Consider the following 16072-nt stretch of genomic DNA (forward strand, 5'->3'; position numbering starts at 1 on the left):
ACCAGTATCTTATGGTTTTATGTACACAGGTCTTTTGTCTCCTTAGGTAGGTTTATTACTAGGTATTTTATTCTTTTAGTTGCAATGGTGAATAGGATTGATTCTGTAATTTCTCTTTTTGATTTTTTTATTGTTAGTATATAGGAGTGCAAGTGATTTCTCTGTATTGACATTGTATCCTGTGACTTTGCTGAATTAGCTTATTAGCTCTAGTAATTTTCTGATAAGTTTCTTTTGGGTTTTCTATGTATAGGATCATGTTATCTGCAAACAGTGAGAGTTTTACTTCTTCTTTTCCTATATGGATTCCTTTTATCTCTTTTTCCTAATTGCCATAGCTAGGACTTCCAAACCTATGTTGAATAACCATGCCATAGCTAGGACTTCCAAACCTATGTTGAATAACCATGGTGAGAGTGATCACCCTTGTCTTGTTCCTGATCTTAGAGGGAAAGCTTTTAGTTTTTCACCATTGAGAATAATGTTTGTTGTGGGCTTTTCATATATGGCCTTTATGTTAAGGTAGGTTCCTTCTATGCCCATTTTTTGAAGCATTTCTGTCATGAATGGATGCTGAATTTTGTTGAAGGCTTTTTCTGCATCTATTGAGATTATCATATGGCTTTTATCTTTCAATTGGTTGATATTGTATATCACATTGATTGATTTGCATATGTTGAAGAATACTTGCATCCCTGGAATAAACCCGACTTGATCATGGGGTATGAACTTTTTAATGTGCTGTTGGATTCTGTTTGCTAGAATTTTGTTGAGGATTTTTGCATCTATGTTCCTCAGTGACATTGGCCTGTAAGTTTCTTTTTTCGTGTTGTGTTTCCCTGGTTTTGGTATCAGGGTGATTGTGTCCTTGTAGATTGAGTTTGGAAGTGTTCATTTCTCTGCAATTTGGGGGAAGAGTTTCAGAAAAATAGGCATTAGGTCTTCTCTAAATGTTTGATAGAATTCCCCTGTGAAGCCCTGGGCGTTTGTTTGTGGGGAGATTTTTGATCACTGTTTCAATTTCAGTGTTTGTAATTAGGTTGTTCATAATTTCTGTTTCTTCCTGGTTCAGTCTTGGGAGGCTGATCTTTCCTAAGTATCTGTCCATTTCCTCTAGGTTGTCCATTTTATTAGTATATAGTCACTCATAATAGTCTTTTATGATCCTCCTTTGTATTTCTGTGTTGTCTATTGTAACCTCTCCTTTTTCATTTCTAATTTTATTGATTTGATTTTTCTCCCTTTTTTCTTGATGAGTCTGGCTAGTGGTTTGTCAATTTTATCTTTTCTCAAAGAACCAACTTTTAGTTGTTTTCTTCATTTCTATTTCATCTATTTGTGCTCTGATTTTTATGATCTCCTTCCTTCTGCTGACTTTGGAGGTTTTTTGTTCCTCTTTTTCCAGCTGTTTTATATGTAGAGTTAGTCTGTCTATTCAATGCTTTTCTTGTTCCTTGAGGTATGATTGTATCACTATAAACCTCCCTCTTAGAACTGCTTTTGCTGAATTCCATAGGTTTGGGGTCATCATGTTTTCACTGTCATTTGTTTCTAGGAATATTTTGATTTCTTTTCTTATTTCTTCAGTAACCTCTTTTGTTATTTAGTAGTGTATTGCTTAATCTCCATGTGTTTGTGTTTTTTTTTTTTTTTTTTCTGCTTTTCTCCTGTAGTTGATATCTAGTCTCATAGCGTTGTGGTCAGAGAAGATACTTGACACTATTTCAATTTTCTTAAATTTACTGAGGCTTGATTTGTGGCCCAAGATGTGGCTTATCCTGAAGAATGTTCCATGTGCACTTGAGAAGAAAGTGTATTCTTCTGCATTTGGATGGAAAATCCTGAAGATATCAATTAGGCCCATTTTGTGTAATGTTTCATTTAAGGTTTGTGTTTCCTTATTGATTCTCTGTTTTGATGATCTGTCCGTTGGTGAAACTGGAGTGTTAAAGTCTCCTACTATTATTGTGTGGCTGTCGATTTCTCTTCTTATCCCTGTTCTTATCAGTCCCTCAGTCATGTCTGACTCTTTGCGACCCCATAGACTGCAGCACACCAGGCTTCCCTGTCCATCACCAACTACCAGAGTTTACCCAAACTCATGTCCATCAAGTCAGTGATGGCATCCAACCATCTCATCCTCTGTCATTTCCTTCTCCTCCCGCCTTCAATCTTTCCCAGCATCAGTGTCTTTAGTGAGTCAGTTCTTCGCATTAGGTGGCCAAACTATTGGAATTTCAGCTTGAGCATCAGTCTTACCAATGAATATTCAGGACTCATGTCCTTTAGGATAGACTGGTTGGATCTCCTTGCAGTCCAAGAGATTTTCAAGGGTCTACTCCAGCACCACGGTTTGAAGCATCAATTCTTTAGTGCTCAACTTTCTTTATGGCCCAGCTCACATTCATACATGACTACTGGAAAAACCATAGCTTTGACTATACAGACCTTTGTCGGCAAAGTAATGTCTCAGCTTTTTAATATGCTGTCTAGGTTGGTCATAGCCTTTCTTCCAAGGAGCAAGCGTCTTTTAATTTCATGGCTGCAGTCATCATCTGCAGTGATTTTAGAACCCAAAAAAATAGTCTGTCACTGTTTCCATTGTTTCCCCAACTATTTGCCATGAAGTGATGGGACTGGATTCTATGATCTTAGTTTTCTGAATGTCGAGTGTTAAGCCAGTTTTTTCACTCTCCTCTTTCACTTGAATCAAGAGGCTCTTTAGTTCCTCTTTGCTTTCTGCCATAAGGGTAGTGTCATCTGTGCATCTGAGTTTGTTGATATTTCTCCTGGCAATCTTGATTACAGCTTGTGCTTTATCCAGCCTGTCATTTTGCATGATGTGCTCTGCTTATAAGTTAAATAAGCATGTAAGTTAAATATTCCTTTCCCGATTTGGATCCAGTCCATTGTTCCATGTCTGGTTCTGACTGTTTCGTCTTGACTTGCCATATAGACTTCTCAGGAAGCAGTTAAGATGGTCTGGCATTCCCATCTCTTGAAGAATTTTCCACAGTTTTTGTGATCTACACCGTGAATGGCTTTGGCATAATCAATACAGCAGAAGTAGATGTTTTTTCTGGAATTCTCTTTCATTTTCTATGATCCAATGGATGTTGGCAGTGTGATCTGTTGTTCTTCTGCCTTTTCTAAATCCAGCTTGAACATCTGGATTCACACACTTTTGAAGACTGGCTTGCAGAATTTTAAGAATTACTTTACTTTCGTGTGAGATGAGTGCAATTCTGTGGTAGTTGAACATTCTTTGGCATTGCCCTTCTTTGGGATTGGAATGAAAACTGACCTTTTCCAGTTCTGTGGCCCCTGATGAGTTTTCCAAATTTTCTGGTATATTGAGTTCAGCACTTACACAGCATCATCTTTAAGGATTTGAAATAGCTCAACTGGAATTTCACCACCTCCACTAGTTTTGTTCATAGAGAAGCTTCCTAAGGCCCACTTGACTCCGCATTCCAGGATGCTTGGCTCTAGGTGAGTAATCACACTGTTGTGGTTATTTGGGTCATTAAGATCTTTTTTTGTATAGTTCTTCCGTGTTTTCTTGCCACCTCTTCTTAATATCCTCTGTTTCTGTTAGGTCTATACCCTTTCTTCCCTTTTTTGTACCCATATTTGCATGAAATATTCACATGATAACTCTAATTTTCTTTAAGATATCTCTAGTCTTTCCCATTCTATTGTTTTCCTCTATTTCTTTGCATTGAAAGTTGTGCTTTTACTTAAAAAAAAAAAAAAAAAAAAAACTCAATATGTTTTCCATAGTGGCTGCACCAATTTGCATTTCTATCAATAGTGTCCAAGGGCCCTCCTTTCTCTACATCCTTGCCAGCACTTGTTATTTTGGGGATTTTTGATTATTTTGATTTGGAAGGTGTCAGGCAGTATCCCATTGCAGTTTTGATTTGCATTTCTCTGATAATTATCAGTGTTGACCATTTTTTCATATGACTATTGGACATCTGCATGGCTTTGGAAAAATGAGTGTTCAGGTCTTCTGCCAATTTTTTAATCAAGTTGTTAGTTTTCTGATATTGATTTGTGTGACTTATTGATATATTTAGTAAAATGTGCAAGATTTATTTAATCTGATGAGACACCAGAATATGTATGTATATAACTTGAATATTAACCCCTCATTGGTCATATCGTTTGCAAATATTTTATCCTATTCAGTAGGTTGTCTTGTTTTGCTGATGGTTTCCTTTGCTGTGAAAAAGTGTTTAAGTTTAGTTAGGTCTGATTTATATATTTTGTTCTTGTTTCCTTTGCCTTAGGAGACAGATCCAAAAATTTTTGCTTCAACTTATGTCAAATAGTGTTCTGCCTATATTTTCATTGAGGAATTTTATGGTTTATGGTCTTAATCCATTTGGGGTTCACTTTTGTATATGGTGTGAGAAAATGTTCCAATATCCTTCTTTTATCTATAGATGCAGTTTTCTCCAGCACCATTGATTGTAGAGACTGCCATTTCCCCCACTATATACTTTTGCCTCATTCGTCATAGGTTTATTGACCATAAGTGCATCGGTTTATTTCTGGTATCTCTATTCTGTTTATTGATCTATGTGTCTGTTTTGTGCCAGTAGAGTATTTTTATTACTGTGACTTTGTAGCATAGGCTAAAATCAGGGAGCATAACTCCACCTTTGTTCTTCTTCCTCAAGAATACTTTGGCTATTCACAATCTTTTCTGTTTCCATACAAATTTAAGAATTATTTGTTCTAGTTCTGTGAAAAATGCAATTGGGATTTTGATAAAGGTTGCATTGAATCTGTATATTTCTGTGGGTAATATGACTATTTTATCAATATTAATTCTTGCAGTGTATGAATACTATGCATCTTTCATGTGTTTGCATCCTTTAGAATTTCTTTCATCAATGTCCTATTGTTTTCTGAATACAGGTTTTTTTTTTTTTTTTTTTTAATCTCCTTAGGTGGATTTACTCCTAAATATTTTATTCTTTTTTGGTTCTATTGTAAATGGAATTGTTTCCTTATTTCTTTCTGATATTTCATTGTTAGTTTATAAAAATGCAACAAATTTCTATGTATTAAGTTTGCATTCTACAACTTTGTTGAATGAGCCCTTGTAGTTTTTTGGTGGCATTTCATGAATTTTCTGTGTAGAGCATGATGTCATCTGCACACAGTAACTGTTTTACTTCTGTTTCAATTTGGATTCCCTTCATTTTTCTTGTCTGTAGCTGGGATTTCCAATACATGTTGAATAAAGATGATGAAACTGGGAATCCTTGCTTTGTTCCTTATGTTAGAGGAAAATGTCACTTTTTTCAGTGTTGAGTATAATGTTAGCTGTGGACTTTTATATATAGCCTATATTATGTTCAATTATGCGTTTTAAATTCATTTTCTGGAGAGTTTTTATCATAAATCAATGTTGAATGTTTTCAGAAGCATTTTTCACATCTACTGTGATCACTATATGATTTTTACTCTTCAATTTGTTGATGTGGTGGTGTATCCTTGCATTCTTGGGGCAAATCATTCTTGATCATGGTGTATGGTCTTTTGAATATCTTGTTGGATTCAATTTGTTAATATTTAGTTGAGAATATCTGCATGTATGTCCATCAGTGACACTTGCCTGTACTTTTCTTTTCCTGTGCTGTTTCTGTTTGCTTTGTGTATCAGGGTGATGCTGGCCTCAGAGAATGAATTCTTTTCACTGCAATTTTTTTTTTAATAGTTAAGAATGTTTGGTGTAAACACTTCTCTAAGTGTGTGATATAATTCCCCTCTGATGTCATCTAGTCTTGGAACTTTGTGTTTTTTCCTATTCCAGTTTCATTACTGGTAATTGGTCTGCTCATGTTTGCTATTTCATCCTGGTTAGATCTTGAAATACCACACGTGTCTATGAATTTGCATATTTCTTTGAGGTTGCCCTTTTAATGAGCTCTAATTAATTAGTTCATAGTAATCACCTCACTGACTCAATGGACGTGAGTCTCAGTGAACTCTGGGAGTTGGTGATGGACAGGGAGGCCTGGCGTGCTGTGATTCATGGAGTCGCAAAGAGTCAGACACGACTGAGCAACTGATCTGATCTGATCTGAATCCCTTGTGATCCTACTATTTCTGTGGCATTTTAGTTGATCCTTCATTTCTGATTTTATTGACTCTGACCTTTTTTTCTTTTTTCCTGATGAGTTTGGCTAAATGTTTATCAATTTTGTTTATCTTTTCAAAGAACCAGCTCCTAGTTTCATTGATCTTTTCTATTACCTTTTGGTCTCAATTACTTTTTTATGCTCGATCTTTACAATGTCTTTCCTTTTACTAACATTGGATTTGTTTGTTCATCTTTCCTAGTTCTTTTTGGCCTAAGGTTACGTTATTTGAGATTTCTCTTGTTTCCTCACTTAGGTTTGTGTCAGTATAATATTTCTTCTTAGAACTGATTTTGCCATGTCACATATATTTTGGATTGCTGTGTTTTTGTTTTCATTTGTCTCCAGGTGTTTTTTTTTTTTTTTTAATTGCTTCTTTGAGTTCCTCAGTTATTGAATGGTTATACAGTAGCATACTGTTTGCTCCTGCTGCTGCTGCTAAGTCGTTTTAGTCGTGTCTGACTCTTAGCGACCCCATGGACTGCAGCCTACCAGGCTCCTCCATCCATGGGATTTTCCAGGCAAGAGTACTGGAGTGGGGTGCCATTGCCTTCTTCGAGCATATTGTTTAGCCTCCAAGTATTTGTGATTTCTTCAGTTTTCTTTTTAATGTAATTGATTTCTATTTTCATAGTGTTATGGTTAGAAAAAATGCTTCATATAATTTCAACTTCCTTAAATTTAATGAGACATGTTTTGTGGCCTAGCATGTGATCTATCTTGGAGCAAGTTGCATGTGCGCTTGAAAGGAAAGTGTATTCTGCTGATTGCATGAAATACTCTCTCTCTATCATCTATCTATCTATATCTATTGCTGTATCATTCATACGGTTAATGTGCCATTTAAGAATGATATTTCCTCATTGATTTTTCTGTCAGCATGATCATTGATATAAATGTGGTGTTTAAGGTTTTGACTGTTCTTATGTGTTATTGTGAATTTTTCTGTTTATGTCTTTTAGTATTTATTTCATGAATTTTTTTCATGAATTTAGGTGCTCCTATATTGGGTGTATATATATTTACAATTGTTGCATTTCTTAGATTGATCCCTTAATCATTATGAAATGTCTTTCTGTGTCCTTTACTACAGTTTTTGTTTTAAACTCTCTTCTGGATTTGCACACTTCATTAGAACTGACTCAAATGCATTCCTTTTTATGGATGAGTAATATTCTTTTCTGTCTGATCTGACTCTTTATGATGCCATGAACCACAGCCCACCAAGCTCCTCTGTCCACGACATTCTCCATGCAAGAATACTGGGGGCTTCACTGGTGGCTTCACCACTTCCCTGGTGGCTGAGATGGTAAAGAGTCTGCCTGCTATGTGGGAGACCAAGGTTCAATCTCTGATTTGAGAAGATCCCCTGGAGAAGGGAATAAGCTACCCACTCCATTATTCTTACCTAGAAAATTTCCGGGCCAGAGGAGCCTGGATTGCTACAGTCCATGGGGTTGCAAATAGACAGACATGACTGAGCCACTAACACTGACACAATATTCCATTGTATATATGCACCACAACTTCTTTAACCATTTGCCAAAGGACATCCAGACATAGATTAACAGACTTGTGGGCACAGTGGAGGATGGTGAGGGAGGGACATTTTAAAAGTAGCATTGAAACATATACATTACCATATATAAAATAGATAGCCGGTGGAAATTTTCTGTATGACACAGGGTGCTCAAACCCGGTGCTCTCTGACAACTTAGAAGGGTGGGATGGAATGGGAGGTGAAAGGAATGCTCAAGATGGAGGGAACATATGTATACCCTCCAACATGAAGCTGATTCATGTTGATGTATGGAAGAAGCTAATGCAATATTGTATAGCAATTATCCTCCAACTAAAAATTGATAAAAGTCTCCTCTGACTGATATATGTATTGTAATCTCAGCTTTCCTTTGATTTTCATTTGCATGGAATACTTTTCTCATCCTTTCACTTTCAGTCTGTATGTTTTTAAATCTGAAGTGAATCTCTTGTAGGCTGCATATATGTGGGTCTTGCATTTGTATCGAATCATCTGCTCTATGTTTTCTGATTAGAACTTTTAGTCAATTTATAATTAAAGTAATTATTCCATGTATATAATTATTGCTATATGTATTATTTCAGAGTTGACAAAGGCCTCAGACACAGTACACAAAACGCTCCCATCCCCCTCATAGAAATCACATACTAGTACAATAGAATCATGAAGACTATGGAGGTATGATGAAGCTACCTAAGATCTTAAGAGATCTTAGAAATCTTCTCTGAGGAGGTGACATTCAAACCATGTCCTGAATGATGAGTAGGAGTTAGGTTAGGGATGGGGATTGAAGATGTTCTGACAAGGATGTGCAAAGGCATAGAGGCATAAATTTAGTGCATTTGTATTCATCAAGTTGAGAAGCGAGGCACATATAGGTGGAGGCAGAAGAAGCTGAAGAGGGAGGCAAGGGCTAGAAGGAACTAGAACATCAAGCCAGCTTGAGTTTAGCCTGTGGGGCTGTATTTCTCAAGTGCAGTTCTAAGACTATCACTCAGAATGCTTGTTAAATACACAGATACCTAAGTCCTGTCCACAACCTGCCAAGGTGAGACACCATGGGATGTTTACACAGGTTAGTACTGAGAAACCACAGCTGTTGGAGTAGAATGAGGGCCATTGGTGATGACTGGATCGTGCTGGGGCTTCCCCTGCCCCAGCTCCTAAATGCTAGATTTCCTCAAGTCCAGTTCTTTGCTTTCAGTCTCCTTCAACCTAGGAGTTCTTTCCCCTCTCCCTGGACTCAGATGCTATTCACACACTAATGAGAGCCTTCTGCTCCTAAGGTCAGCCCAGATCCCTCACAATTGTACTCCTTTTAGTATTTGGATGTTTCAAAAGAATCTGAGCACATATTCTCCCTTGATGAGTGCTCAGGCATGTCCTTCCTCCTAATGGGTTGAGTAACTTCAACATCATATCCACCACTAAGCAGGCTAGAAAGTCACAGTTAAGCCTGGACAACTGTCCGGATGAGCCTGGACAACTCTCAATTCATCTTCCACCTCCATGTCTTATGGATTCTACCTCATTGGCTCAGTCTCTTTCTTACATTCCCTCTTATGTGGCCAATTCTCCAGTTCAAACCTTGACTTATCATACTTGCACAGCTAATTACACTAGTCTCCTCATAGGCATTCTTCAGTCCAGCTACTCAGCTTCCAAGCCAGCCTCTGCATCTGTGCCATGAGGAAACGTTCTAAAACAAAATTTCAGGTAGAGCACAAAACTAACATTGTTTGCAAATGACAAAAACTACTTCTGGATAATCAAAGCAAAAAAATAAATGTATTGAAAAGCTATGGGAATGAGAGACTCACAGAATTAAAGTCTAGGTCAATGGCACACATCAGTTCCAACCATTTTCAGTTATCAAGTTGTTTAAATCAAGACTCAAATTTCAATGAAGAGTATCTGCCCATCCTTGCATAGGTAATTGTCCCACACATTGGCCAGAGGACAGTAAGCATTTTAAATGACTTCCCCACTAAGATTGCTGTATTCAAAAAGGGAGGGCATTGATATTAGGCAAATGAAACCCATGGATGTCCACTACAGTATAGGCATACCTCATTTTATTGTACTTCACAGATAATGCATTTTTTGCAAAGTGAAAGTTTGTGGCAACCCTGTATCAAACAAGTCTATTCAAACCATTTTTCTCAACAGCATTTGCTCACTTCATGTCTCTGTGTCACATTTTGTCAATTCTGCCAATATTTCAAGCTCTCTACTAGCAAAATAACCACCCCCCAAAACAAAAAACTACAGTTCACTGAAGGCTCTGATGATGGTTAGCATCTTTTTTTTTTTTTTACCAATAAAGTGTTTTCAAATTAAGGTACATACATTTTTAGACATAATGCTTTTGCCCAGTTAATAGTCTACTGTACACTATAAACATGACTTTTATGTTCACTGATAAAACAAAAAATTTGTGATTCACTTTAACAATATTCACTTTACTGAGGTAATCCAATACCAAACTTGAAATATCTGCAAGGTATGCCTTGAAGATACTGACTTGACGGCCTGATATCTACATACACTCATCTTTCTACTTTTCCTTTGCTGGGATTTAGATGCTGTTTGTACTATGCATCTCCTGCCTGTATGAACTCCATTGTCTTGCCATGTTAATTATACTCCCCATCACTTTCTTGTCTTCTTGGAACAACTTTGGGGTTTATTGAATCTCAAAAGAAAGGAGAGGGAAAAGAAAACCATGTACATTGCACAAATTTGCTTGTTCTGACAGTTTTACTAAATAGTAAGATGGTTCAATCATGTTGTAAAATAAGACTTCAAGAGATGAGACAGGAAACAGGGCTGGAGATTCTAGAAGAAACAATCTGGCCTCTTTCAGAACTGGTCATTGAGTTTTATTCATATAATGAAAGATATAAGGTCAAATTCAGTTCTTCCATTTAACAGCTGGGTGACTTTGAGTAAATCACCCAAACTCCCAAATTTTGAAAGGATCTGCCCTGTCCCTTGCTCCCTTCTTTGTTTCCTTGTCAAACAGTGATACTTGTCACAGGTTAGATACCAGAGACACAGAGGGAAGTCCTATAAATTATTCCTGTCATTCATCTTTCCACAGGGAAGTAACAGTGAGAGGAAGAAGAAGGCAGAGGCATAGGGTAGAACCTGAGTCAAACCACAATGTCTTGGCCTGGTAGAGCAGAGAAGCATCACCACATTCCAGGAATTAGGCTGAGTACTTATGACTGGGAGACCCTGGCAGACAGGAAATGTACCTACCCCAGATCATGGGTAAGAAAGCATGCTGCATCAAGATGAAATAGCATGTTGTAAAGGTGAGACACCTTTTCTTGGAGTCTGTCTGTCCGAGTCCACTTTGCAGAACTGCTGTTTGCCAGCAAGTAGTAGTTTGCTGTTTATGTAATTTTGGGTGTCACCAGAGCTCTCCATGCCTCAGTTCTCTTGTCTCTGAAAGGAGGAGAATGATAGTAATATCTACCATGCAGGGGTGGGTATGGTGATATAAAATGATATGCAGCATAAAGCCAGGGCCAGTCAGTGTTATCATTAATGGGTGAAGGGAATTTCTCATTGATCCTGGAACATAGGCTGGGAGGTTGCCTGAGGCTCATGAGATCAACAGTCCCCTTCCTGTTTGCCATTTCATTTTTAGATCTAGGAAAAGTGAAATTTAAAAAGATGAGTGGTCTGAGCCTCATTCTAGAGAATCTAGTCATTTTCATATCCACATTGCCTGGAGTAGGATAGAATGAGGCATCAAAGCCCAGACTACACTCTCCTGAGACCTGATAAGGTCTGTCCTGCCAACTGTCTGAGATCTTAAGCAAACCTATTATCCGCTGAGCTGCCAATAGAAAAAAGAAAAGAAAAGAAAAGAAAAACCTCATTGGAGCTAATGAAGGTACTGACTTGTTGGTGCTATTGTGGGAATTAACTGAAGTCAAACATGTGAGGTTACCAGCATTAGACTTGGTGTGGAGTAACCACATAAAGGGTTGAGGGAAGGCATCTATAAGCACCAGGTAGGAAGGGCCCAGGACAGAACTGCCTCCTGAGAGCTAGATTGGAACATTGTTGATTTTTGTTTTTGTTTTACTTTTCCCAATTTGCCTACTCAACCTCTCTCTTTCAACTGTTAACTTTTTCTAAATATATAAGTTATTTATTTGACAATATTTTTGAGTATATACAATATATTGAATATTACTCGAGGTACTGGAGCTATCAAGGTAAACAAAGCATGTAAGGTCTTTGATTCCCATGGAACTTATTTTCTAAGAGAAGAAGGAAACTGATATTGAACAAATGAATGAAAAAAAATGATCAGTTCTTGATTTGGTATTAGATTCCTGTTGCTGCTTTACTAAATTATGACAAATTCTTGGCCCACAGCTCTATTCTCTGGACTTGGCGATTTTGCCTTCTGGGCTGCTGGCTCTTCCCTCTAAGTAATTTTTTTTTTTTTTTTCCAGAAAGGGTAACAAATGTTTACACTTGAGTAGTTTCATCTGCTTGTTTCATCCTTGTTGAGTTTTTGAAGTCTAAAAACTTTCTTTCACTTCATTCTTCTCTGTCCTTTTAGCTTAAAATGGCAGTATTTCTGCTGGCATAATATTCTCAAAAGATTTCTAGGTCTCTCATATATACTTCAGGATTCATTCCATTAGACCAGAGTCTTCTCCACAATTACTGCCTGAATCGTCTTATTTTTTGTAGCTTCTTTCTTATACCTTTTAAAAATTTATTTTTAATTGGAAGAAAATTGCTTTATAATATTGTATTGGTTTCTGTGATATACGAACATGAATTATGTATACATAAGTCCCTTCACTCTTGAACTGCCCTCCCACCTCCCACCCTATCAGATCCCTCTAGGTTGTCACAGAGCACCAGTTTGAGTTCCCTGCATCATACAGTAAATTCCCACTGCCTATCTATTTTACATATGGTAATATATATAAGTCCATACTACTCTCTCAATTTGTCCCATCCTCTCCTTCCCCCACTGTATCCACAACTCTGTTCTCTATGTCTGTGTCTCCACTGCTGCTCTGCAAATAGATTCATGAGTACCATCTTTCTAGATTCCATATATATGCGCTAATATATGACTTTTTTTTTTTTCACTTTCTGACTTACTTCATTCTGTATAATAGGCTTTAGGTTCATCTTTCTCATTAGAACTGACTCGGATGTGTTCCTCCTTATGGCAGAGTAATATTCCACTGCATATATGTACCACAGCTTCTTTACTCGTTCATCTGTTGATAAGCACGTCTGAGTTATTGTAAATAGCACTGCTATATACAGTCAGGAAAAACAACACCTGGAGCAGACTGTGGATCAGATCATGAACTCCTTATTACCAAATTCAGACTTAAATTGAAATAAGTGGGGAAAACCACTAGACCATTCAGGTATGACCTAAATAAATCCCTTATGATTACACAGTGGAAGTGACAAATAGATTTAAGGGACTAGATCTGAAAGAGTGCCTGATGAACTATGGACAGAGGTGTGTGACATTGTACAGAAGACAGAGATCAAGACCATCCCCAAGAAAAAGAAATGCAAAAAAGCAAAATGGCTGTCTGAGGAGGCCTTACAAATTAGCTGTGAAAAGAAAACAAGCCAAAACCAAAGGATAAAAGGAAAGATAAATCCATTTGAATGCAGAGTTTCAAAGAACAGCAAGGAGAGATAAGAAAGCCTTCTTCAAGGAGCAATGCAAAGAAATAGAGGAAAACAACACAGTGGGAAACACTAGTGATCTCTTCAAGAAAATTAGAGATACCAAGGGAACATTTCATGCAAAGATGGGCTCGATAAAGGACAGAAATGGTATGGACCCAACAGAAGCAGAAGATATTTAAAAGAGGTGGCAAGAATACACAGAAGAACTGTACAAAAAAAGATCTTCATGACCCAGTTAATCACGATGGTGTGATCACTCACCTAGAGCCAGACATCCTAGAATGTGAAGTCAAATGTGCCTTAGGAAGCATCACTATGAACAAAGGTAGTAGAGTTAATGGAATCCCAGTTGAGCTATTTCAAATCCTGGAAGATGATGCTGTGAAAGTGCTGCACTCAATATACCAACAAATTTGGAAAACTCAGCAGTGGCCAGAAAGGGTCGGTTTTCATTCCAATCCCAAAGAAGGGCAATGCCAAAGAATGTTCAGACTACCACACAATTGCACTCATCTCACACGCTTGTAAAATAATTCTCAAAATTCTCCAAGACAGGCTTCAGCAATATGTGAACGTGAAATTCCAGATGTTCAAGCTGGTTTTAGAAAAAGCAAAGGAACGAGAGATCAAATTGTCAACATCCCCTGGATCATCAAAAAAGCAAAAGAGTTCCAGAAAAACATCTATTTCTGCTTTGTTGACTAGGCTAAAGCCTTTGACTGTGTGGATCACAATAAACTGTGGAAAATTCTGAAAGAGATGGTGCTGGAGTCCAGCTCCAGCAGCCAGGAAATCAACCTGAAGTGATGGGCGGTGTCGGCGAGTAATGATGCAGCCTCTCATTTACTTTTTTGGACTGCATATTTATTTCAAGCTTTAGATTCTCTTTTATACTTTGACAAAAGCATTAGGCCAGAGGTTTGACATTTTTAATTTCCCCTCACCCAGATTTATTGTCTCCATAAATCATTGTTGCCCTTCAAACAGAGTTTCTGCTCCAGCAGTTCTCTCAGAATAGTGTTTACTTTAACTCATGATTACATTGTAACTCGTGCTTAAGTCTGGGCTGCATACCACAAACCTCAGCTTATTTCTTATCTTTCTAAGTCCTGTTTGCCCCTAGTATCCTAAGCTAACTATTTCTTAAAAAGGGCTTCTAGCTATTAATATATCTAAAGTTCCTGATCTCTATAAGCTATAGTAGAATATGCTAACATTATAACATTTCTTAAATCTTTAGCTTCTAACTATTTTAATTATTCCTAAGCCCTAAATTCGGCAAATTCTTTTGCCATAAACACTTTCCTCACAAATGGGCTTCAGATAGCAATCCCTCCAATGGCCTCAAGCTGCGGCCTACGTGCTCACCCTGGAACACTCTTCTATAAAAGTCCTTGAACAAAGGTCAAGGATTAACTTTATGAATTATTCTCTGAGCACAGCTGCAGAAGGCTTTGTGCCTTCTCGTGCTCCTCTCAAGAACAATAAGCACCCTAATATTCTTTTCAGTCAACTCAGCTGAGGAGAGGAAAAAACAAGTCAGAATCACAAGGCCTAACTCCTTCATCCTGGGTCCTAGCCTGCGGGACAAAGAGAGGGGAGTTGGGGCTGTGTCTCCATTTTGTCAGTAATGCCTAAAGTGGCTCCTCACAAGATGGGAATACCAGACCACCTGACCTGACTCTTGAGAAACCTATATGCAGGTCAGGAAGCAACAGTTAGAACTGGACATGGAACAACAGACTGGTTCCAAATAGGAAAAGGAGTACTTCAAGGCTGTATATTGTTACCCTGCCTGCTTATTTAACTTATATGCAGAGCACATCATGAAAAACGCTGGGCTGGAAGAAGCACAAGCTGGAATCAAGGTTGCCGGGAGAAATATCCATAACCTCAGATATGCAGATGACACCACCCTTATGGCAGTAAGTGAAGAGGAACTAAAAAGCCTCTTGATGAAAGTGAAAGAGGAGAGTGAAAAAGTTGGCTTAAAGCTCAACATTCAGAAAACGAAGATCATGGCATCTGGTCCCATCACTTCATGGGAAATAAATGGGGAAACAATGGAAACAGTGTCAGACTTTATTTTTTGGGGCTCCAAAATCACTGCAGATGGTGACTGCAGCCATGAAATTAAAAGACGCTTACTCCTTGGAAGGAAAGTTAAGAACAACCTAGATAGCATATTCAAAAGCAGAGACATTACTTTGCCAACAAAGGTCCAGCTAGTCAAAGCTATGGTTTTTCCAGTCGTCATGTATGGATGTGAGAGTTGGACTGTGAAGAAGGCTGAGCGCCAAAGAATTGATGCTTTTGAACTGTGGTGTTGGAGAAGACACTTGAGAGTCCCTTGGACTGCAAGGAGATCCAACCAGTCCATTCTGAAGGAGATCGGCCCTGGGATTTCTTTGGAAGAAATGATGATGATGCTAAAGCTGAAACTCCAGTACTTTGGCCACCTCATGCGAAGAGTTGACTCATTGGAAAAGACTCTGATGCTGGGAGGGATTGGGGGCAGGAGGAAAAGGGGACAACAGAGGATGAGATGGCTAGATGGCATCACTGACTCGATGGACGTGAGTCTGGGTGAACTCTGGGAGTTGGTGATGGACAGGGAGGCCTGGTTTGCTGTGATTCATGGGGTCACAAAGAGTCAGACACGACTGAGCGACTG

Source organism: Bos indicus x Bos taurus, chromosome X (assembly GCF_003369695.1).
Source record: "Bos indicus x Bos taurus breed Angus x Brahman F1 hybrid chromosome X, Bos_hybrid_MaternalHap_v2.0, whole genome shotgun sequence".
Classification (NCBI taxonomy): Eukaryota; Metazoa; Chordata; class Mammalia; order Artiodactyla; family Bovidae; genus Bos; species Bos indicus x Bos taurus.